The sequence below is a fragment of the Mesocricetus auratus genome, unplaced genomic scaffold, assembly GCF_017639785.1.
Source record: "Mesocricetus auratus isolate SY011 unplaced genomic scaffold, BCM_Maur_2.0 Super-Scaffold_100676, whole genome shotgun sequence".
Lineage (NCBI taxonomy): Eukaryota > Metazoa > Chordata > Mammalia > Rodentia > Cricetidae > Mesocricetus > Mesocricetus auratus.
In genome coordinates this window covers 168,168,972-168,193,221 of record NW_024429266.1, presented here as the reverse complement: position 1 = coordinate 168,193,221, position 24,250 = coordinate 168,168,972, and the positions used below count along the sequence as shown (strand labels likewise).

At 39.1% G+C, this 24,250-nt stretch overlaps 1 protein-coding gene across 2 annotated transcripts in view; it reads right to left on the bottom strand.

Annotated features, from left to right (window-relative positions):
- Lrrn1 (leucine rich repeat neuronal 1) overlaps window positions 1-24,250 on the bottom strand; it is a 38,836-nt gene that overhangs the window by 3,533 nt on the left and 11,053 nt on the right. The gene's annotated exons all lie outside the window — the stretch shown is intronic.

Here is a 24,250-nt window from a genome sequence, read left to right as displayed (position 1 = left end):
CTTCTAAAAAGATAAATGGTCACTCTTAGTAGCAGCCAAACATGGATACTAGTTCACAAAAGATTCAGCGCATCTTAAATTATCTGTGGTATCTTCATTAATACCACATTTGTTTTCAGGGATTCTTTCATTTCCAAATGCTATATTCTGTAGTTCTATTCACCCTAAGTGTTTCAAGCTCAATTACTTTTTATGTAAGAAGTCAATTCAACAAAAGTGTGGAAGGAAAATAGCAACTTTTTCTATATTCTCATAGCCATATGATCTCAGATGGAATCATTAATGGCGGCTCTGTCTGACTACAAATTTTTACTAAATACATAAATATATTCAACACATGTGAAAATATGTCTTAGGCAAGAAACAGAGTTGTATGTTAGAACACTGGCCTACAGGCATGAGACTCTAACTTCAGTGCCCATCATTAAAAAAGAAAATGTGTGTATACATAACATCTATATTTTCATTACATTCCTTTGCATATCACAGGTTACTTAACAGTCACAGATCATGGGTATAATATTCGCATCATCTCTCAATTTCTTCACGTTACAAAATAGCGTGGCTCATATGGATTCTTACAGTATTATTGAAGACTTGAATCTATGTGAAAAAACCAATTCCAAGGAATAAATATAAAAGTTTGTATACAGTGTTTGGAACATATTAAGTGCTCCATATTTGCCATCTACTGTCATGTTATTGTGTTTCTACATACTTTGGTCTTAGCTCAATAGTAGTGTTCAGAGAACAAACAGCTGATCCTATTGACATAAGTATTAGTTTTAAAATAGAAAAAAGGATAACATGTATGTCTTTATAGCTTATATAATACAAGTCTTTACAGGATCTAGTATTTTAAATTCCAACCAGCTATAAAAAGCCATTATATATAACTGGCATTAATCTTGCTTTCCTGAGAACAGAGTGGACACTTGTAATTACACTGAAGTATAGTTACATATTCCCTTATATTTCTCTGTTATAATGCAAACCAGCTTTGAGTACTGAAGATTTTCACTAACTGGTTTTTCTAGAAACATTCATTAAGAACAGTGGCTGGGCAGTGCTGGCACACACTTTAATCCCAGTACTTGGGAGGCAGAGACAGATGAATCTCTGTGAGCTTAAGGTCAGCTTGGTCTATAGAAAGAGTTCCAGGACATCCAGAGCTATACAAAGAGACCCTGTCTCAAAAAAATCAAAAAAGAAAAAAAATACAGTGTACATAAAACTCCCATGTTCAGGACACAGCAAAATCTCACTTCATGTCAGCACTTTGTGTTACCCTTTTACTTTGTAAATCATGCTTGCCTTTCATCAAAAGGCATGATAATACAAATGGTTGAGTCATATTTTAATAGGAACCTTTTAAAAACCCTTAAACTTTTTTGTTGTTTTATTAACTATGCAGGTCATGTTACTAGTCTCATGAAATAAAATCACACCATTTAGATTGTGACAAGTCTGAGTTGAACTGCGTTTTGTGTGGCTTCAAAGCTAAAAGCTTGTTGGTCTGTGGGGGGAAAAGCACATTTGGCATTGCTCTTACCTTGACCTCTGAATCTGGTTACTTTGTCATTTATTATGTGTTTGAAAATTTTTCAATAGAACTAAACTTCCTGATTTTGATGTTTATCAGTAAGTCTATAACATGCAAATATGAAGAATAATATTTGGCAAATGTCATTAACTCTACAAGTTTATCCTATGTTAGTTTCTGTTTAATTTCAAAACAGGTTCAAGGGTATTATGAACTTAAAAAAATTCTGCCAGAGTTTACTTCTCAATCTTTCTAAAAAGATGTATTTATTTATTATTTTTACACTGTTCTGTCTGCATGTATAAACTGTACACCAGAAGACGGTACCAGATCTCATCATACATGGTTATGAACTATCATGTGGTTTCTGGGAATTGAACTCATGTCCTCTGGAAGAACAACCAGAACTCTTAACTTCTGAGCCATCTCTCCAGCCATTATTCTTCAGTCATAATTCATATTAGAAAACCAAGAGTACAAGCCTACCTTTCAGAATTCTGAGATGGAATTAGAGCAAACTTTCATGTTTTGATTGAATTTAAAGTAATATATTATGAAGCAAAATATGCATTAAACTCATTTGAGAAACTCTACAATAGTGTACTACTACTGAAAGGATAATTTTATTGAGTCTCCAATCTCACTAGTGTTATGAAAGATATATCATTTAGCTTAAATTACAGTATGAGACAAATATATTGAAGAGCTCAAATTTGTCTTTGCACATGGAAAGCCTCAAGCAATGACCATGAACCTCAGAATACAGAAGGTCAGATTTCATATCACATATGCCTCCCAATCTTAAATTTGGCTCTTCTAGAAGTAGTAGACAATGAAACTTCTAGAATACATAGGGTGAATGTAAGACATACAGACCAATGGGATAATGAACTCAGAAATAAACAAAAATAACTTCTGACAAGGACTGCACAGCTGGAAAAGCACAGATAACATTGGCAGAAGTGGATAGCCATACAAGAAGAATGAGGCAACAACGTTAGCTTACATCATCTACAAAAATTAACTAAAATTACAGTAAGGGACTAAGTTAGTACAGAAAATAATTAAGTCTCAAGAAGAAAGCAAGGAGGGAAATTTTCAGTTTTAGGTTTCACAGTTATTTGTTGGACATGACACCAAGAGTTCTGGTACAAAAGCAAAAATAGACAAGTAGGATGATTTCACACATCAGCCTTCTGTGCATGAGAAGAAATCAACAAAAGACAAAGGCAGGCTAAACAATGTGAGAAAACATTATGAAGTTATCTATGGGAAAAAGGTTATACTTACTAATACTGACTTTTAACCTTGAACAACATCAGTAAAGCAAAACAAAATAAAAACAACCTAACTAAAGATGGGCAAAGGACTAAAACAGAGAGTTCTTCAACAAAAATATTCAAAGGCTCAACAAGCTATGAAAAAAACCCAGCTGAACATCACTGATAATAAGGTAGATATAGATTATATCTGAGAGTACGTGTTATGCATTTGATATGATATGAGACGATAACTGATTATCATCATTAGAACAGTCAAAAACCAGAAAATGAGAAATGGTAATAAATACAGAGAAATTGAAACCCTTATGCCTTGGTGAGGATGTGTAATAGGGTGGCCATTATAGAAAACAGTGTAGGAGGTTCTCAAAGAAGTATAAACACAGTATGAAAATTTCAAGAATACAACTGGCTTACAACCTTGAATGGAAAGTAATCAAGAAAAAAAGTACAGATGTTTGATATTATTTACATTGAATTATACATTATTTTCATATAATTTAAAACAGATTGGTTATTATAAGAAATCTAGAGATGGTTAAATGTACTTCTTACAGTAAGGTATATACAAAAATTACAGGCAAATACTCCATCATTTTATGTTAGGCATTTTATGCATATATATTAGTATGTGGGGTGCTGGTGTCCTCTGAATCATTCTCCTAAGGGTGGTTGATAGGCTACTGATAGTTTTTTGTTGTTGTTGTTGTTGTTGTTGTTGTTGTTGTTAACTTGATGCAAATTAGAGTAAGTTAAGAAGAGGAACCCTTAATTGAGAAGATGTCTTTTTCAGATTGGTCTGTAGGCAACTATGTGGAGGTATTTCCTTGATTAATAATTGATGTGGGAGGGCCCTGGTTAGGTGTCCTGAGAGTCTAAGAAAGATTGCTCAACATGAGTCTGGGAAGCAAGAAAGTAAGCAATCTTCTCCCATGGTCTGTGCTTCAGTACCAGTCTCTAAATTCCTGCCCTGCTTGAGTTGCTGCTTTGATTTCTTTTAAGGATGGAATTGATCAGTATATGTGGGTCAAATATACCCTTTCCTCCCCCAAATGATCACAGAAACAGAAAGCAAACCAACAGTCACCATAAAGCCAGCCATATGGTACAATCCAGATAGATGATTCCTGGGGACATTAAGAGACAAACCAGCTACAAACAGACAAATACTATATGATTCCATTTTTTTTTGGTTTTTCAAGACAGTGTTTCTCTGTATTGTTTTTGGAAGATGTCCTGGAACCCAACTCGGTAGACCAAGCTGGCCTCGAACTCATGAGATCCTCCTGCCTCTGCCTCCTTAGTTCTGGGATTAAAGGCTTGCACCACCAATGCCCGGGTGTTTGATTCCATTCTTAACAAGTATCTAATGTTAAGGTCATAGAACTAGAAAGTAGAAAGATAACTGCCAAGAACCAGGTGAAGGAATTAGTGTATAAGTGGTACCATTTCAGTTGTGGATGATGAACTGTCTAGAGATTGAATGTACTTAGTACAACTGGATTTGGAAATGGGGAAGAGTAAATTTGATGCTGTAAAAATGAAAGTAAGTGCATTATAATTCAGGCTAACTTTTATCACATATATAAATTATCTTCAATTATGTAAAAATAAACATGGTTGGTGTGGATTAGTTAAAAAAGTAAAACGACTTTATTCTGGGACTGGCTGGTTATTTCTGTTAAATGTGAGAAGAAAATGTTCTGCTAATTATGAGAATAATGTTCCACAAACAAAATCTGGAAATTTTAGGAAACAATCCCTTAAAGAACAAACTGTAGTCTTAAAGGCTTAGACTTGGCAAGGAACACATTTCAAGAAAGGCCTTGAAACAATTAGAAAATTACGTTTGATGCTCTTTTCTCCCAGTGAGACATGCTTGGGACACTCTGCTCTAAATATAAAATCCCAAGGGAAGTAGAATACATGGCCATCACCCTGATAGAAATGACCCCAACTTTCACCTTCCCCATTTATTTGTTTTAGTTTGGATGTCAACTAAAATAATAATATATAATGGGACTTAATCTGAATGTATGCATTGAATTCATATGGAGTTGGGCAATAGGAAATATACGCTTTCCACAGATTCATGATTACATATATCCCTGTTGATGCAAGGAAAGACAAGAAACAAATAAAGGCTGTGGACTGTAGAAAGAAGTCTCTGAGGATGAGAGGTCAAGTGATCTATATCCAAACTCTGACTTTTCCATTTTGTAGATCCATTGCCTGATACAAACTACTTGAATTTTTATCCCTGTTGATATTTAAAATAAAGGCCAGTTGCATATGCTACATACATGAAAATTATTTTAAGTAAATCAAGTAACCTATGTCAAAATATTTCATCTAAGGCCTAAGAAACAGTACCGCCCATGGTGAGCTCTCAAAACTTACTTGACTCTCTAGAATTCTGCTGAATCATTTCACTCCATTCTCAGCCCATGAGTGGAAGGAAAAGAATGAGTAAAGCTTCTAAGGCCCCAGGCATGGAGGTATCTCGGGGCATCCCTACAATTATTTATCATTTCTATTATATTTTTAACTAGTGTTAACTATAATTAATAACTAGAAATCTACAGAGCAAATATTGTATCAGCACTAAATGAGGAAAGCCTCATGTAGGCAAATGAATAAATTACAAATTGCAAGCTGAGACTGAAGCTTAGTGGATGAGTGATTGCCTTCTATATATGAGACATCCAAGGTTGATCTGCAGCACTGCAGAAACAACCATGAAAAACAAGTCTTTGGAACCTCCAGGAATTATCACTCCTAGGCAGTCTAGTTACAAAAATAGAGAACTAAATTTGATCCTCACACAAAGATAAAATGACTTAAGGCATCTGCTTTGATATGCTTGCTTTCTTTGACAGACAGATTGCTACAGTATAGAAAAGTTCTGGCAGGCAGCAGAGATGAATCATTAGTTAAGAGCACGTGTTGCTCTTCTGGAAGATCCTGGTTTGGTTCCCAGCACCAATATGGCATCTCACAATGGCCTCTAACTCTAGTTCAAAGGAATTCAACACTCTCTTTTGGTCTTCGGGGCTAGCCAGTTTTATGCTGACTAGACACAAGCTAGAGTCACCTGAGAAAAGGTTATCTCAGTTGAGGAAATGCACCCTAACAATTGGGCTGTGGACAGGCAGCCTGTAGGACATTTTCTTAGTGATTGGTGTAGGAGGGTCTAACCTATTCTGGGTTGTGCCATCCCTGGGACGGTGGTCCTGGATTCTATAACAAAAGCAAACTAAGCGTGTCATAAAGAGTAAAATAGGAAACAGCACTCCTCCATGACCTCTGCATCAGCTCCTACATACAGTTTCCTGCCTTACTTGAGTTCCTGCCATCAGTTCTCTCTGTGATACGAATATAAACAGCAACAACAAAAAACCCTTTCCTTCCCAACTTGCTTTTGGTCATGGTGTTTCATCACAGCAATAGAAACCTGAAGACACCTCCATAGTTACTGTGCATGGACATGGCATACATACATACATACATACATACATACATACATACATACATGCAGGCTAAATGCTCATGCACATAAAAGTTAAAGTGAAATATCAGAAAATGCTGTGAAAATATTACTCATTTTGGCTCTCTCAAGTCTGCAAATCTGGGCTACTGAAATGTAAACTTTTGTATTTTCTTGGGAATGACTTCAGTAATGGAGAAGTGGGGATTTGTTAAAATGTAGTGTTTCCTCTGGCCATATAGGGTTAAAAAAAGGATTATTATATATCAGTACAAATTCTCCTACTAACCATTCCCATGGGGGGGGGTACAGCAGTAACTTGATAATATGAGGTCAACTTTGTGGACTGACCTTCCAGAAGGATCACTCCTGAACCTGAAGTCCGTGCTGGCTTCTGCTGAACACACAAGTGCTTACTGTTAATACTCAAGTGAACTTTGAGCTTTTTGAACCAAACAGGAACAGCACTTTAGATTGCTATGAGAAATGCTTGGTTTCACATTCAGCTCTGTAACCTTGGACAAATTACTGAAACTTCCTATGTTCCGGCTTCCTTTTCTTTTAGAAAATGGAAGTCTATTTTGCAAGAGTAGTGAGAACTGACATAGTATATGTAAAGCTTTTGACAGAGTACCTGGTGCATAGTAAGTGTCCAACAGATGTTAGCTATTATTATTTACAGGTCTGAGGTCTCCTGTTGAACCCGAGTCTGTCTTTTTTTTTTTGGTGGACACTAAGGACAAAAGGAAGCAATGAGTAGATGAAATCAGCATAGAGTGCCAATTGAAGTTCAGATCTGAACGTAGATGGACACTGCAGGTGGAGCTGGAGAAAGAGACAGTAGCAAATTCTTTATGAAGACACATTTTTTTTTTTCCTTCAAAAGGAAAGAGGACCTGGCAAGTACACGGGAACTGCCAATGTGCACAAACTAGATATTAATTTCTCAGACTTTTTAATCTGGTTTCTGACCCTTTCTGACTCTAATAATTCTTTTCTTTAATTTATAAATTTTTATTTAAACAGCTTTTTCACTTATTTTTACATACTGACTTCAGTTTCCCCTCCCTCTTCTCCTCCTAGTCCCCCCTGTCCCCTTCCCATTTCCTATCTACTCCATCCTCTTCCACTCCTCCTCTGTCTCTACTCAGAAAGGGACAGGCCTCCATGGGCTTAAGCAAAGCCTGGCATATCAAGTTGAGGCAGGTCTGAACTTCTTTCCTTGTTTTTGTCTGGCATTTTCCAAAGTATTATTCCTGGTTGACACATTGTCCAAGGTAGACTTCCCTGTTCTGTCTGAGAGTGATCACTGGACAGGAGGAATTGATCTATGTATTAGGAAACAATGCAGCATATCCCATCTCAAGGAGCTTTCAGGGTCTCTTTAGCATACCGAGCTCTCCAGGGATCCCACATTATTCAGCAGCAGCATGCCTGAGTGGTCCAAATGGCACAGTGAAATACCTGCCAGAGAAAGGACTCATTTGGTCTTCACCACAAACTTTCTAGGTGACCTTGAACAAGTCATGTAACTACATAGATTGAGAAGAGACATTCTCAAAGATTCCCGGGCCAGACAGTATTCGTTGGATCTACCCATTCCTCTGATGCCCTGCCAAACTGCACTCACAGCTGTTTTCAAGAGAAGCATTGTTTTGCCCTCCCTTCCCATTTTGTTACTAAATTATGATGAAGAGACGGAATTTAATATTCCAAGCTTCTCAAACATGGAATTTCTTGTCCTCCGAGGGTCAGCAGTGTTAGAGTAGTTTGATTTAACATAGTTGAGAGCCGTGGAAGACAGAGCAATCCATCCAAGTGTACTTTAGCTGTGCAACATGAACAAAACCCATCTGCTCTCTGAGGCCTTTTATAGCAAGTGGCCACATTGTAACATCTGAATTATAGACTAACATGGTCACTGATATTGCTCAGTTATAGGGAAATTTTGATAGCTAAATGATTACAAGAAATGACTGGACATTCCTGATGAACATTGCATGTGTGAAAACCTACAATTATAAACATCAATATGAATCTTTGCTCTGAAGAAAACTTCATTAGAGGATTTTTTAAGAAGCATTTTGTCCCATTTTTACTCTTTTTTGGGGGGCAGTTCCTATTTAAAAATGCAAATAGAATGTTAGATATTCTCTAGGTGATCAAAATGACCCAGTTAACCAGTAGAGAGACTAAGTAAATCCCCAAATGCCTCAATTCAGCATTTCCTAAGCTCATTTAAAATTTCTCTGGTAATTTTTTGGCTCTGTAAGAAAAATATGACTGTCCTTTCCCTCATTTTATTTTTTATTCTGTAATTATTATTTAATAGAACCCGAAATTCTCTAGTGTGTTTGAGTGGTATAAATACACTAGTGTACGGAGAGAGGACACAAGTAGGCTTTTGATTCTCCCTCATCCTCCTTCTTTCAAGCCAGGGCAGATTCATTGCCCTGCAGGTGCAGCCTCGGCCACTGTCTCTGGGAATAGCTCAGAGGCGCAGCTGGTCTCCAAGCTAAGCATAAAAGCTGGGGGTCACAATTCATTCAGCTCCCAAGAGGAGCTGGGCATGGCCAGCACATTAGTTCTTACAGGAGTGTTGGCCAGGCATGGTAAACAAGGCTGAGCTAGTCTGGGTGGACTAAAGAATTGCCAAAGAAAATTATAAGGAAGAAAAAAAAACAGCAAAAGAAAAATGAGAAGTCAAAAGTCCAGTGCCAGCTGGCAAGAACTCAATCCAAGTGGGTGGCTTGCCATGGCTGAGAAGAGCTGTGGGGCAGAGCAGTAGCCTTGGACTGGGACTGGTCTTCAACTGATCAAAGGCAAGCAAACTGCTTCCCTGAAGAATCTGGTGAAGCCAAGTGGGAAGAAGGCTTCAGAGGCAGCCAGGAACATCTTAACAGACCTTTCCTATTCAGGTTACATATCCCAATAGGAACTCTGACTTCAGTCCAAATCTCCAACCACACTGCCTTCTATGGAATTCCTCTCTCTGTTTCTTTTTGTAAAAAGAAGATACATTTATTGATCTGGGAAGGGTATGCCATGCTGTATGTATAGACCAGAAGACAATGTCTAGAAATTGGTTCCTTCTCGGGTCTGAAATCTGGTCCTCCAACTCTGGTTTTAGCCTCCACCTCTCAGCACAGCAGGCTTCTCTCTTTCCTACAGATACTCAGGCTCAGCTGAGAGAAGATGACTTGGAAGTATCCCTTTGATCCAGGACTGGAGGTGAGTAAGGCTTCTTTCAGATTCTGACCCATGAGGGCAACCCCACATGATCCGAGGCATGACTCTTGGCCCTGGCTTCTTAAGAAAAATTGGGTTTAGTTGTTTATTCTCATTTTCCAAGAAAATACAAGGAAGTCTCAAGAAGAGGGCATAGGGGCATAGCTAGGTTCATAGTCTAGCATTACCAATGGCATAAAAGATAAATTACTTCACTTTCCTGGGTCTTGGCTTCCTTCTCTGTTAGCAAGATACAGTTATAGCTCATGTGGAGTCATGCCTCATATGCATTTTGTGAGAATTAAATGAAAGGACATGCCATAAGCAGTGTCTAGCATAAAGCAGGTTTCCATAACATAATTTCCTTCACAGAACCCACCATAGTAGATCTGAGTCAGGTGCCACAACCACAAGTGTGTACTCTTTGTACAGGTTATTAACATGTCTCCTGAAAATTATCTGGAAAGCTTTTCCTCTTTTTCTACCTGTCACATGTTTGGCACGTTATTTTCCCCTTACAATAATGTAGGAAGGAAGGAATACTGACTGGTGCATGGAGTTCCAACTGATCTGTTTGAAAGATACATTAGAAAGTGATGGAAGGCCAGGCAGTGGTGGTATACATCTTTAATGCCAGTACTCGGGAAGCAAAAGCTGGTGAATCTCTGTGAGTTCAAGGCCAGCCTAGTCTACAGAGCGAGTTCCAGGACAGCCAGGGCTGTTACACAAAGAAGCCCTGGATCAAAAAAAAATTCTTACATCACCTCCCACCTCCCAAAGGGCCCCTCCTCAAATTTTGAGTCAGGTGATAGATAAATCATGAAGTATCTGAACAACAGACTGATTTCTTGGGGGGTGAGGGGCTATAGTTTTGTTGTTGTTTTGGTTTGGTTTTGGTTTTTCGAGACAGAGTTTCTCTGTATTGTTTTGGAGGCTGTCCTGGAACTTGCTCCTAGACCAGGCTGGCCTTGATCTCACAGAGATCTGCCTGCCTCTGCTTCCCTAGTGCTGGGATTAAAGTCATGCGTCACCAACAGCTGGCATCATAGTTGTTGAAGACAATACAGATTCTTCCCAGATGACTTTATCCAATAAAACACGGGGAAGACTAGGATACTTTCCATCCCTAGAGATTTCTAGGATATAAAAATTGTAGAGCAAAGTTAGTTTCCACTGAAGTCAAGCCGGGCATGCAGCATCCCTCTTATTATAATATATAGGTATAAGCCAGTGGGGAGGTTAGAGGAAGCTTGCAACTTCCCAAAATCAAGACAGTCTCTTGATAGCCCAATCCTTCCCTTCCCAATTCACTTTAAGAATGCATTTTCAAAAGTTCCATTATTTTGAAGATAATAAACAAGTCATAAAATGTTAATTTAATTAAATCTTCACATTTTAGTCACTTAGGATTTCAACTTTGTAGTTCAATGGGAAATACTTTTGTTTTTTTGCATGCACTATGTTAAAATGCATTTACATGCCTCTTAGTTGCAAGAGAGGTTGGATAACAGATTAAGAATTTCACATTCTGGTTGTCATGAAAAGTGATGTTCTCAGCAAGCTTTATTCTCTACCCATCTACCAAATGAAAACAAAACATAAAACCAACAACAGATGAAAAAAAGAGAGAGATGGAAATCTGCCCCATCTCCTACATACACCTTAGTTATTCTGGATAGAAGCAGCAAGCTATGCTAAGTGAGTTTGTGAAAAGACAGCATGGATCCCCTTGAACTAGTGATCATTTTTTTTACCCTCACAGACACTTGTAGACCCTTTTATTACAAAACAAACAACAAGCCTTTTTCAATATATTATAGATCTGCACCCTCCCCTACATCCATACTTGTGACTGAGAAAAATCTACTCTCTGCTCCCCCCCTTTTCTTCCAGCCTCTACTGAAATCTGATGTCAGTCTGCATCCAGTAAGTCCAGTATGATGGTGCTGACTGTATCTGATTAACTTAATAAGTTAAAAGGCTTTTTATTGTTTATGATTTCATAAGGCCAGGAACACCAGATATTGCCCTTAGACAGCTTATATTTTTAGGAAGAGAGAATAAGACAATTATACGAACGACTCTAGAAGACAGCATCTATCAAACAGGAGGGGTGAGTGTGTGGGCCCTCTGAAGAAGGCATCAGAATTGCAAGCTTGTGACTGCCCTGCTCCTTCAGGGCCACCAAATATGTCTCTTTGTCAGGACAGAAACATTCTGTATGTACATATCCCAGCATGGCAGCTCTTGAGTATCTACTTCTTGAAATGTGTCCAGCGGGAACAGAAAATGGAATGCTTATGCTTTATTTTATTTTGATTGATTTCAATAAAGAGTTTAATAACTAGATGTGACCAGCAGTTACCATTGCAGACAGCATGGCTGTCACTCTCCAAATCCAGCTGTTCATCAAACAGGGACCATTTTAAGGCTGTGAATTCTTTTGCCTCATGAGGGTTGATGAACTACATCCAGATGAGGTCTGGAGATACATATGTATTTGTAAAAGTGCCCCAGAGGACTGAAAAGTAGACCACGTTAGATACTTCAACCTTCCTCTGTCTTAGATTGACTATGAGCAGACATCACTTACAGACTCTGAGGGTCTCACAAGCTGTTTGCTGTATATTACTGTCTGCAAAGACATAGCTAGACTTGGCTTTGTCCTGTCTGTTTCTATCAGAGGTGAGTTAAACTTCATGTTCATGCAATCATTGAGTGGTTCAAGGTTATGTTTATTCACTGCAGTAGGCACTGTCTTTAACAGAGTGACTAGTATGCAATTGTTCAATATATATGAGCTCAAACAAATAAGAGGGGCTCACAAAATACATCTGGATAGCCTCTCATTTTCTCTGTTACACCACAAAGAACAAGCACTCAATGAGACAGGTATGTGGTCAATGGAAGCACACAGAAGATCAACAGGAAAGCTGAGACACTGCTAAATGGAAATAGTATCACATCTTTATACTCTAGAGTAGTGCACTTGCCACCTCAGGGAACCTTTGTGCGGCTAATACACAGATCTACAACTGCTCAGTGTACACAGAGAGAGACTGTAGAGTTCTCCAGCCTAAATGGGACATCTATATCATACCTTCTTCTCCCAAGGCTTAAGGATGACTTGTGGAAAAGAGGGTGGGGAGATTGTAAGGGTCAGAGGCAGTGGATGACTGGACAGTGTACTCTGGACACAGTACTGCTGTATGCAGGAACTCATGGAGGCTAGACAACACTGAAGTTGTACATAGGAACTCATGGGGACCACATGCATAAAACCTGCATAAGCTCAAATGCCCAGCCCGAGGAGAGAGAGGCTCCTTCTGTCCCGCCCCTATGCTGAGGAGCTTAGAGGCTATTGATGGTTGATGGTAGTCAGGTGAGGGACAGTCATTTTTCTTCAGGGATGTGGGTACTGAGAGCCTCTTTATGCTCCAGTAGATGGCCCTGAGTCCAAGCAAATACTGGCAGCACTGAGTGGACTCAAGTGGCTTTAAAACAACATAAGAAATTGAGCAGGAGTGGTGGTGGGGGAGTGAAGAGAGGGGAAGTTAAGGGAGGAAATAGGGGACAGACTTCATCAAAATACATTATGTGCATAACATTATTTTTTGTCAATTTTTATTTAAATTAAAAAATCTTATTTTACATACCAATCCCAGTTCCCTCTCCCTCTTATCCTCCCATGCCCTCACCATCCCCCCATCACATCCCCATTTACTCCTCAGGGAGGGTGAAACCTCCCCTGGGAAATCATCAAAGTCTGCCACATCATTTGGGGCAGGGCCTAGGCCCTCCCCTATGTGTCTAGGCTGAGAGAGTATCCCTCCATAGGGAATGAGCTCCCAAAGCCCATTTGTGCTCTAGGGATAAATACTGGTTCCACTGCCAGAGGCCCCATAGACTACCCAGACCTCTTAACTGACACCCATATTCAGGTGACCCTATTTGGTATTATGTTGGCTCCCCAGCTTTCAGACTGGGGTTCTTGAGATTCCTTTTGCTCAGGTCAGCTGGGTCTGTGCTTTTTCCCAGCGTGGTCTTAACCCCTTTGCTCATCACTCCTCCCTCTCTGCAACTGGATTCCAGGAGCTCAGTACTTAGCTGTGGATCTCTGCTTCTGTTTCCGTCGGCTAAAATTTCACAATTTGAACTAGAAGGAATTGAAACTTCTAAGGAAAGAATTCTTTTGTTAGACTCTTGGGATAAGAAAGCATAAGTCTTCACTATAACTCATGATTTTGCAAGTCAAGAACTGTAGGTCATGATTCTTGTTCCTGCTGGCATATTTGAAAATAATAGAAAATATCTCTATCAAAACCTGTGGAGCCCCATACTATATGTCATATTTCCTAAGGGAAGACCCTCTTGAAACTCATCAGATTTTTTTTGTGATGGTGGCTCCTGCATAGAATGGAAACTTGGAAATGTTGCTAAATGCACACACACACGCAATTCATATTATCATGAGGAAGACATAAATTGCTTTTTGAAATGCAGGTAATTTATCTCTTTATTTTCCAATAGCAAAAAAAAAAGGAGGGGGGAAGTGTCTGGGAAAATATGATCGCAGAGAGGTTAGCTCTTCAGAATGAAACTGAGTACAGACACAGACTGAGCAACAGCTTGAGATCCAAACCTGACTCTGCATGTGTTGTTTCCCTAGTCTCCCCGACTCCCTTTGGTTACTGTAGCACTGTCCTTTTCCAGTGGGCTGTGAAAGGATGCAGTGGGTTCACATACATAGGGTGTCCAGGTCACACACGCATCATGTCTACACTTGGTCTAGACTGAAAGGTGTGCTTCATGAGAAAGAGGTGAAGTAGGAATCTCAAGATCTTAGATCGTGACTGCTTTTTTGCTAATCAGGGTTACTGATGTAATTAGTTAAGATGGGCTGGGACTGAAATGAGATGAACTACAAACCCAATATGACTAGTATTCTTCAAACGTAATGTTTTTACATTTAGTGTATATGTGTGTTTGTGAATGTGCACACACATAAACATTATTATAGGTCTATGACAACTTAGGTCAATTCTCTCTTACCATGTATGTCCTAGGGACCAAGAGCAGACTGGTGAGGTTTGGTGGCAAGCACATTTACCTGCTGAGCCCAAGGTGGTTTTAAAGGAAGAGAGACGATGATGGAAACCAGGGGGAGTACCATGTTAACAATGAGGATTTGCAAGCTGGAAATTGGCAAGCTAGAAAGAGCCTGTTGACACTCCAATAACTTCTTCTTGGCCTTTAGACCCTAGAACTGTGAAGCAATAGATGCTATTGTTTTAAGCTACTCAGTTTATGGTACTTTGATATAGTAGCCTTAGGGAACCAACAATTTGCATGGTCTTAATATACATAATAATTACTTGGAGACCATGTAAATTACTTTTCTATGATATTCATTTTATTAATACTTAAGGCACTGACTGACCTTATATGCCTCCCCCCCTACACCCCCAATATACACTATGGATGAGGAAAGGAATCTTTGCTCTGTACTATCTCATGTTCTCATGGGTGGAGATAGGGAAACTCAGATCTTCATTTCAAGTGCTTCAGTAAACTAAATGATCTCTGCCCCTTGTTTTCAAGGACCTCACAGTTTAAAACAGTAATCATTCATGAACCATCACAGTTATGTGCCAAAACCACTTTCTTCTAACATTTGAAAGACACTGCTCGGGAAACTCGGGACCAAGAGAAGAAGATTTTATTTCTTCCTGGCTAAATCACTTGTACAATTAAGACCCCCCTTTCGAAGAAATAGGATACCTGCATATCTTGCACTAAAGATGCAATTTAACATTATTGAACTGAGAAACTGACAGGAGGCTAGACAGAACAGAGCTGCAACCAACAATGGGGCTCTTTTTATTGCTGCTTTTAGCAAACATTGTGATATAAAAACTATCATGAAACCAATTCATTGTAGCCTTTTACCGATTATTTTAATTCTCTTCTTGTAATATGTCTACATGAAATAATTGCTTTCTAATGAGTAGCTCGAGCAAAATTTAAATAAAGCTGCCTCTTTAGTTTGGCAACATTAATGCAGGTTCATTACTTAAGTGCCTTCCAGAATATCCCAATGTTCTTATTTCAGACATGGACAGAACTTTCACTGTGGTAAGTAAATGTGATAATGGAGCTGGTTGCTACAATAGCTTTGAACACTCAACACTGCAAAAGCACCTGTGAAAACACAAGATTCCCCCATTGTCAATACAGAGAACGCCATGAATAGACTGCTAATGCCAGGCTACAGATTTTTACATGCTCAGCAAGCTGAGTACCTCCATTAGGCTGTATCAGATTTGATTTCACTTCAAGGCAGGGTTAAAGATTTGCCAATAGTAGTGGAAATACTCTCTTCACCGAAATACACCAGTCTATCTATTTTGGATATTTATTGCATTTTTTTTCTTTGCTTCACTAGGGTCCGTATTGTCTCCTATCATTTGAATCCAGCAATTATCTGACATAATTCATTTTTTAAAAAATGATATATTCAATAGGATGGGAGCTTATAGCTCTGATATAGTGTAGTTCTCTACTTGAAATTTGAAAATTTCCAAACTTTAAGAAAGTGTCAAGGATGTAGCTCTTTCACATGAAAGTGTTTCTTTAAAATCTGAAGAGAGTGCCTGTTGCAGCCTAGTTTGTATAGTCAGTAGATTGCTCGCCTTGCACTCATGAAACCCTGGCATCCCTAGCACAGCATAACCAGTGTGCTGATGATAGCTGTCATGCCAGCATAAGGAGGTGAAGGCAGGAAAATTAGCGGTTCACAGCCATTGGCTACAAAAAGAGTTCAAAGCCAGCCTGTGATACATCAGAGCTTATTCTCACTAAATAGATAAATAACTCAAAGACAAATGTACAAAAGAATATGCATCTCTGGCATAGACTCTCCCATTGCCAAGGTTAAATACAGCAGTGCTCAGGTGGATGTCAGTAGTTGTCCTTTGGCTTGAGAGGAAGCCAGCACATGGAACTGTACATTTTAAAGCTGCAAAGCAAAGCCAGCTGTCCCTAAACTCTTAAACTCAGTTCCAATGCCTCTTCTGAGCTATTTTTATATAACTTGTCTAATAGGATGTCAAGATCCGTGTGACTTTGTCATTTTGCAGGAATAAAGAAAACAATATGCCTATACTCTGAGGGAGAATGTTTCACAATGGCCAAAGTGAGAAGTCAGGGCCAAAAAGATAGAAGGCGGTGGTATACACCTGTCTGATAGAGAGTGCTTCAGAATCCTGAGACAATTCCAATAATGTCAAATTTATTATCTGTCTCTCTATGAATCAATAAATCAAACAATCAATCAGTTAGGCAGTCAGTCAGTCATATGTCTATCTATCTATCTATCTATCTATCTATCTATCTATCTATCTATCTATTATCTACCAACCTACTACTCATCTATCTATCTATCTATCTATCTATCTATCTATCTATCTACCTATCTATCTATCTATCTTCAATCATTTGTCTGTCTGTCATTTATTTATCCACCTAGCATCTATCTGTCTGTCTACCTTTTGGTTATGTTCCTTTGGAGAACCCTGACTAGTTCAAGTGTCAGGATTCCCAAAATGAATAGGGGGAAAGTTGATAATAAAGCCATGTTTGTTAGCTTTTGAATTCTTAGCCTTTTATGTGATAGCATTAGTCCCAATTGTCTTAACTGGATTCTAGTGCACAATGGGATACACTGCAGTGTTATCTTAGTTACACATAAGAAAATTAGTTGTAGCATAATATCCTAGAAAAATGATAGGCTTGGGAAGTTTACAAATGTAAATTACTGGTTAGCTCAAGGTTTTCCAAAAAGCTTGCATTTTCAAACCTTAACATTTTATTTATTCCATTTTATGTTTGTTTCTAACATAATTTTCTCCAAAACCCTGATAATGAATTGATGTTGGATTTTTAAAATGTAGAACCCTCGTTATTAACTTATTTTCTTACAAATTTATCTTTGTCTCCTAAAAGTAGACTTTGGTGTGTGTGTGTGTGTGTGTGTGTGTGTGTGTAGGGGGGTATTTTGTTAATTAGAATTTCTGTTAATCAGGTTTTTAAATTGTTTTTGGCAAATTACAATTAGGTGAAAGCTACTTTCATGAATTTGAAATCATTTCTTATTATAGCATCTCCTTGATACAGATGTGTCCCCTATCTTTATATGCATTTGAAACTAATGGTCCAGCACTCAAAAGTGCTCAGAGCACGGATGACCCGGGCACCATAAACCCAGCAGCACACTTTAGTGGTTGGTCCTTCATTATGCAGCTAAGGTCTTTTCTAATCAGATAGTGCAAGGGAACAGCTGAAAACATTAACATGCCCGCAGGCATTATAAATCATTCTTTCCATGCTTTCTCCTCAATTCACGAGTTTTATTAAGTTGCAAGTAAAAAGAATAATCGTCCTTGAATATCCACAGTATAACTCATAATTATTAAACTATAAAGTAACTCAAAGTTATTGGGAGATCATCTTTATTACATGCTTAGACCCTAGTTTTCTAATAGAAATTATATTTAACGTTTTGAACTTTAAAAATAAAAGTCATTTAGTACTGATGCAACAATAAACTTTTATCTCTTAAATAAAAGGGCACTTTCTCGGCTATTCTCAACAAGCACTCGACTCTCTTCTTCTGAACCAACCGTGTCATCTCATGTGACTTTGAGGATTAAGCTATTGCTGGAAATCGTCCTGTTCCTCAGTGGGTTTGGGTGAAAATCAGAAACCAGTAATAAAATCAGGTAAAACTCCAAGTGGAGATATTGGGGAAGAATCTTGGGGAGCCTGTAAGGAACTGTGCATGAGACCACACACATTCAGGCTACATCTGTTTTTCCTACTCCTCTCCTTCCCCCTTCCTCCCTCCCATCCCTTCTTCCCTTCATTTTCTTCCTCCCTGTATTTTAAACTACAACAAGTTGAAATCATTACTACAATTGGGACAGTTGGACATGTCTTAAGTACAAAAATACATTTCTCTTTGTGTTTATACTCTGCATCAGTAAATGGATTAAGTAATGAAAATGTGAACCATTTTTGTTGGTTTTTTTCAAGACAGGGTTTCTCTGTATTGCTTTGGAGCCTGTCCTGGAACTTTCTCTATAGACCAGGCTGGCTTCAAACACAGATCTGCCTGCCTCTGCCTCCAAAGTTCAGAGATTAAAGGCTTGTGCCACCAATGTTGGGTGTGAGCCATTAAAAAAAAGACAAACAAACAGTCTGCATTGTCATCTGATACAGGGGAACTATGCACATTACAAGTTTTCTGCAGGATTTGAGATTTAAGGACAAATTAAACTATGGGATATTCAAATAATTCAAATGGTTATAATATGTATACATATATGTATATGCCCCCTGGTACTAGGGATTGAACATGATATACAATTACTCAAACACTGACCTATATTCCAAGTTTTTTAAAAATGCTTTTAGACATAATTTCCCTCAGCTTGTCTTGAACCCATTCTTTAGTGCAGGCTGGTCTTGAATCTATTATCTTCCTGCCTTAACTTTCTAAGTTCTAGTATTACAAACCTGCATTACCAAATCTGGCTGAAGAAATATTTATTTATTTATTTTCCTCTTTTAAAATTATTTTTATTATTATGAAGAAATATTTAAAATTACTGAAAATTGTATTTAAATTTGATAACAACAACCAATAGCATTTTAAAACAAAATGAGAAAATGTTTTTTTTTTCCAAGAAAGTGACCAGCATTAGAGGTTCCAGCATGATGGCTAAAAATGTACACAGATAGCTTTGTGCCTTTTAACTCTCAAAGCCTAAAGCGCATAGTATTTGGGACTGATGAATATTAACACCAGCATGTGCTAGTAATTATGTGGTGATATATTGTTTATGATATAATAAAGCCACTGGAGATCAAAATGTAAAGCTAGCTATAGTCATAGAGTCAGGCAGTGGTGGTATACACTGCTAATCCCAGAACTTGAGAGACAGAGGCAGACAGAGCTCTGTTAGTTCAAGGTCACACTGAGCTACATGAAATTGATCCAGTCTAAAAGAGAAACAGCTCACACAAAGATGATCTTACTACATGGGATCACACAGGTTGAAGGTCAAAGCAGACACTTGGAGCAAGAGTGTGGAACAGGAACTACTTCATTTGAATGGGATTTAGGTTGTGCCATGAGAAGGATGGAAATCCAGGCAGGGTCTAAGATTTTGCTAAGGCATTTCACTTATTTCTTATTGAGGAAACAATGTGATCATTTCTCTAATAATCATCAATCCACGGGTGTGTGCAAGGTAGAGAGTATTGTTATTTAGGCATTTGTACTGGCCTGCCTTTGGAGTTATGACAAGATATGTCCTCAGCTGCTGCCACTAAGAGCACCACCTGTGCCTATTTACAATGTTCCCCTTTAAAAGGACTCTGTCCATCTCCCATTCCCCCTCTCTCTCTTTCTCTCCCTCTTTCTGTCTGTTCCCCCCCCCAGCTTCTCCCCCACTGTTCCTGTTCCAGAGGCCAGTCTACCCCCTCCCCTTCCACTTTTTATAATCCTTTTCCTCTCACCCTGAACTCTTGGGGAAGGGTCTAGGCCCTGCCCTATATGAAATGACAGACTATGGACACCCCCATGGAGGGCCTCACCCTCCCTGGGGAAATGAGGGGATAACGGGGGGAGGGGGGTTGGGGGGAGGGCATGGGAGGAGGGGAGGGAAAGGGAGAGGGACCTGGAACTGACTTGTGAAGCAACCTTGTTTCTTATCTAAATTTAAACTGGAAAATAAAATAAAATTAAATTTTAAAAAATCCCCTCCACTTCAACTCTGTTGCATGGTGTCTTTCTCTCTTAATCCACTTTTTAAAAATTATAATAGAGTGGAAGGAGGAAGACTAAATAAAAATCCTTTGGAAGTGGTTAATAATCCACTACAGCAAGCTAAATGAAAATGTAGGGAGAGCTGGCATAGGGGTGGTGGTGATACTCACAAAAGGGCCACATTTAAGGAAGATTTAGAACTGGCAACCCCAGAAGCATCTAATAGGCACTAGTGCTAACTAGATGTGAAAAAATGGAGTTATAAAATATGGAGGTCACCCATGATGACAGTGGTTCCCAGGCTAGCAGAGAGCCAGGCCAAAGCACTTTGGAAGTGCGATGAATTTCCACTGAAACAATAGAATACTGGGAATGAAGGTCTTGGTTTCTTCTGTTCTGTACCCCTCCCTGCTAGGCTAGCTCACAGTGGCTTCATTCTTGTGCAGAAAGCCAACTTCCTCCATAGATTTAGTTAATTCTGGATACTAGACACTAATATTTCCTCTCACCTCAGGGTGAAACTATCCAGCAGACCATGTGTGTGTAGACAACCAGCATTTTGGAGTGGCCTTATGTTAAGAATGAAATATGGGTGGTTATTTGATCAAGATCTAGTGGGACCCTTCTTAAGCTCTCAAGGGGCAAGGAAAGCAAAGCAGGTGAGTGACAAGAGAGTCACACAGTATCAAAGATAACTGAACATTGCTTAAAAATAACAGAGTGCTGAACTTGCAAGCACAAGCACTAAAGTTCGATCCACAAGAATTATACAGCTTTGTTTTTTAAAAACTGGACATACTTGGTGGTTATTTGTAATCACAGCACTGGGGAGGTTAGGGACAGGTAGATCCCTGGGACTCCCTGGTTAACTAGCCTAGCCAACTTGATGAGCTGCAGGTTCCTTGTAAAACACTGAGGTGGGCATGTTTAAGAGAGGACAGCTGAGGCTGTCCTGTAACCTCAGCATGTATCCACACATAACACACCTAAGTGCATAGACAGGTTCCTCCTAACTCTTGCTTGTACACATTCATGAACATGTACACACATACACACACACAAACATACAGAGTGATTGTACCTCTATCACCTATGATAACTTCTTGGTGACATTAACTGATTGTAGTTATAAGTAGATACAACAGTGTTCCACAGTTGCATGGTGAACCTCAGTAACAGAGACTAGACAGGACAGGAGATCTTGCCATTGAGGACAAATCACTAATGACTACCTTTCAGTAATTAATGTTATAAGGAAGGTACTCAGCATGCAATCTCAGAGAGCATCTTGTGAGAGCAACATAAGTGTTCATTCTCTTGGTGATGTAAGAAGAAGCCAAGTGTGATTTATATAAATGGAGGTCATGGACAACAATGACATCTCATACATGAGCCACATGCGTGAGAGTATTTTGATACCTCCAAATTAGTATTAAGGAATTGTGCTTCAGAGGTAGCATAGGTGATGGCTTTTCAGTTAACTCTTGTGACACTCAACTATAATAAAAGGAAAATGCATTAGAAGGGGCAAAAAGACAATGAAAATAAGTCAAAAGAAGATAGGTACAAGACACTGATATGTTGACTCTCATTTTCCTTTGTATTCTTCCTATCCTTTGGTTTTCTGATAATCAAGATTCTGTAACTTAATTGAGACACATAACACAGGAGAGATTGTTTTTCCTCTGGGTATTACCTTTATTTTTAAACCTGGGCATATGCCATATCAAAAGTCAGACACTGGCATGTCGCATAGCCAGCTAGGACTCCATGCTACTCTTTCACAAAGCAACTAGAGCCTTCTTTTCTTTTCCTTCCCAGGGCTACACACAATCCATTTCTTTCTTCATTTTTTGTACTTGGTTTATGCATCTGTGTATACCAATTCACAGACACACATACTCATGTGTGCACAGTGGAGACCAGAAGAGGACTCTGAGTGTCTTCTTTCTTCCTCTGCCTCTGTGCTTGTGAGACAGGGTCTCTGATTCAACCTGGAGTTCATGAATTCAGCAAGTAAGGCAAACCCACAGGACACTCCTATCTTGGTCTTCCAGTGCTAGGTTTACAGGTGTGCACAGATGTCCTGGTTTTTACATGGGTGCTAGGGCTCTGAACTCAGGTCCCCAGGTTTGTGCAGCCACCTCCCCAGCCCTCTTTATATACCTCTAACCCTTCTTTGTCAGCTCCTCACGCCAGCTCTGCCTTCTCTGTTCTTAGGTCACACTAGTCTTTCTCCTGTCCCTCAAGCCCATCAAGCTCCTTGTCATCTCTGGAATTTCCCTTGCAAATCTCTCCTTGCTCCATACCCTTTGCCTGCCTAACTCTTATAGATTTTTGTTCAGATATCACCTCTTTGAAAAGATCTTCTCTCAGATATCTCCAGGTCAGACTCCTCAGGCCCCATGATCACTGAACTGAACAATACAGCCATGATTTCATATTTACTTGGGTGATGACCGGATTATTGCTTTCCCCTCTCGGCAGGCAGCAAACTCTGTGCACGAAGGCAGACTGTATCAACCCTTTGCTCCATGTATTCCCAGCTTATGGGAAAAAAGAATCTGCTCACAAACGGTACTGTCACGGTTTGCCAAACGACTGAACTGCAGATTGTCATGCTCTGAGAACTGTGCCAAGTTCTTTCCCATATATACTCCTATCTGCAGATGAAAGAGGGTGGGGAGGAAAAAGCAGTCTTTCATAACCAACCAAGGCTGTATAGCCAGTATGTCTTATAGTGGAGAGTCAAACCTAAATGCACCTGGCCTCATCTTCTGTTTCTCCTGATTTGTTCCAGATTGTCTACACTTAATTATTTTGCCTTGCTTCCATTCACTATATCTCCCCACTGAGTCTAGAAGTTCTTTTAGGTTATAAATAATGCCATGTAATTTTCCATATCCCTCACACGTCGCTTCTAAGAGAGCTTTATATTCCACGTGCATGTGATAAATACTTTGATTAATAACATTATTGAGTAATAATATCATGAAAGTTTTCTCAAATTGAGTTCTATGTTCTATAACAGCCTCTATAATGCATGCATATAAACGACTCATCCTCTATGCAAGTACAGAGGAAATAACTAAGCATTGTTTAAAAGATGCAGTATTGGGAAAATGAGACAGACATGATATGGAAATGTCTTCTCCTACTCACTGAATATTTTCTGAGTGCATTTTTCCTATGCCAAGTACTTTTATGGGTGCCAGGGACCAGAGACAAAGGTGTGGGCTTCTCCCTTATGGAGCTGTGTGGTAACAGTGGAATTACACTGATATAAATAAATAATCTTAAATTAACACAGCATGTTCTATACTTGAGGTGAGGACGAGGAGGAGACTTGAGAAAAGCAAGGGGAGCATGAGCAACTCAGTCTGGAGGAAAACAGGGCTAAGAGTTCCCATTCTCTTATATTTACTAACTGACATACACTGGGCAAGTTTCTTGTCTCAGGCTTTTTGCTTTTCCACACACACCCACAATACTTAACTCTCAGTGTTGTTACATACTCCTCTCAACACACTTAGAAAATCATATTCATTAGCTTCCAAAGGTAGCCAGGTGACCATCTGGGAGTAAGCACAGTGCTAGGAGTATGAATTTTACCAGTGACTAGTAAACTCATCCACCATCAAACAGCACTTTTATGCGATGAACGAGATGATGTGTAAGAGGAGATTAAACAAGACAATGTGTATGAGGTTCTTTGTACATGATCCCCATTTCTATCTCACACGGAGTTCAAAGATGATATTCTACATTCAACCTTTCATGTGCAAATGAAAACCTGCTAGCTGTAGCAAGGCAGAGACTGTGAGGTTAGTCAGGCTCCTGCGGGAACGGCTGTCAGGAAGCAAGCTCACCTTTCCTGGCTC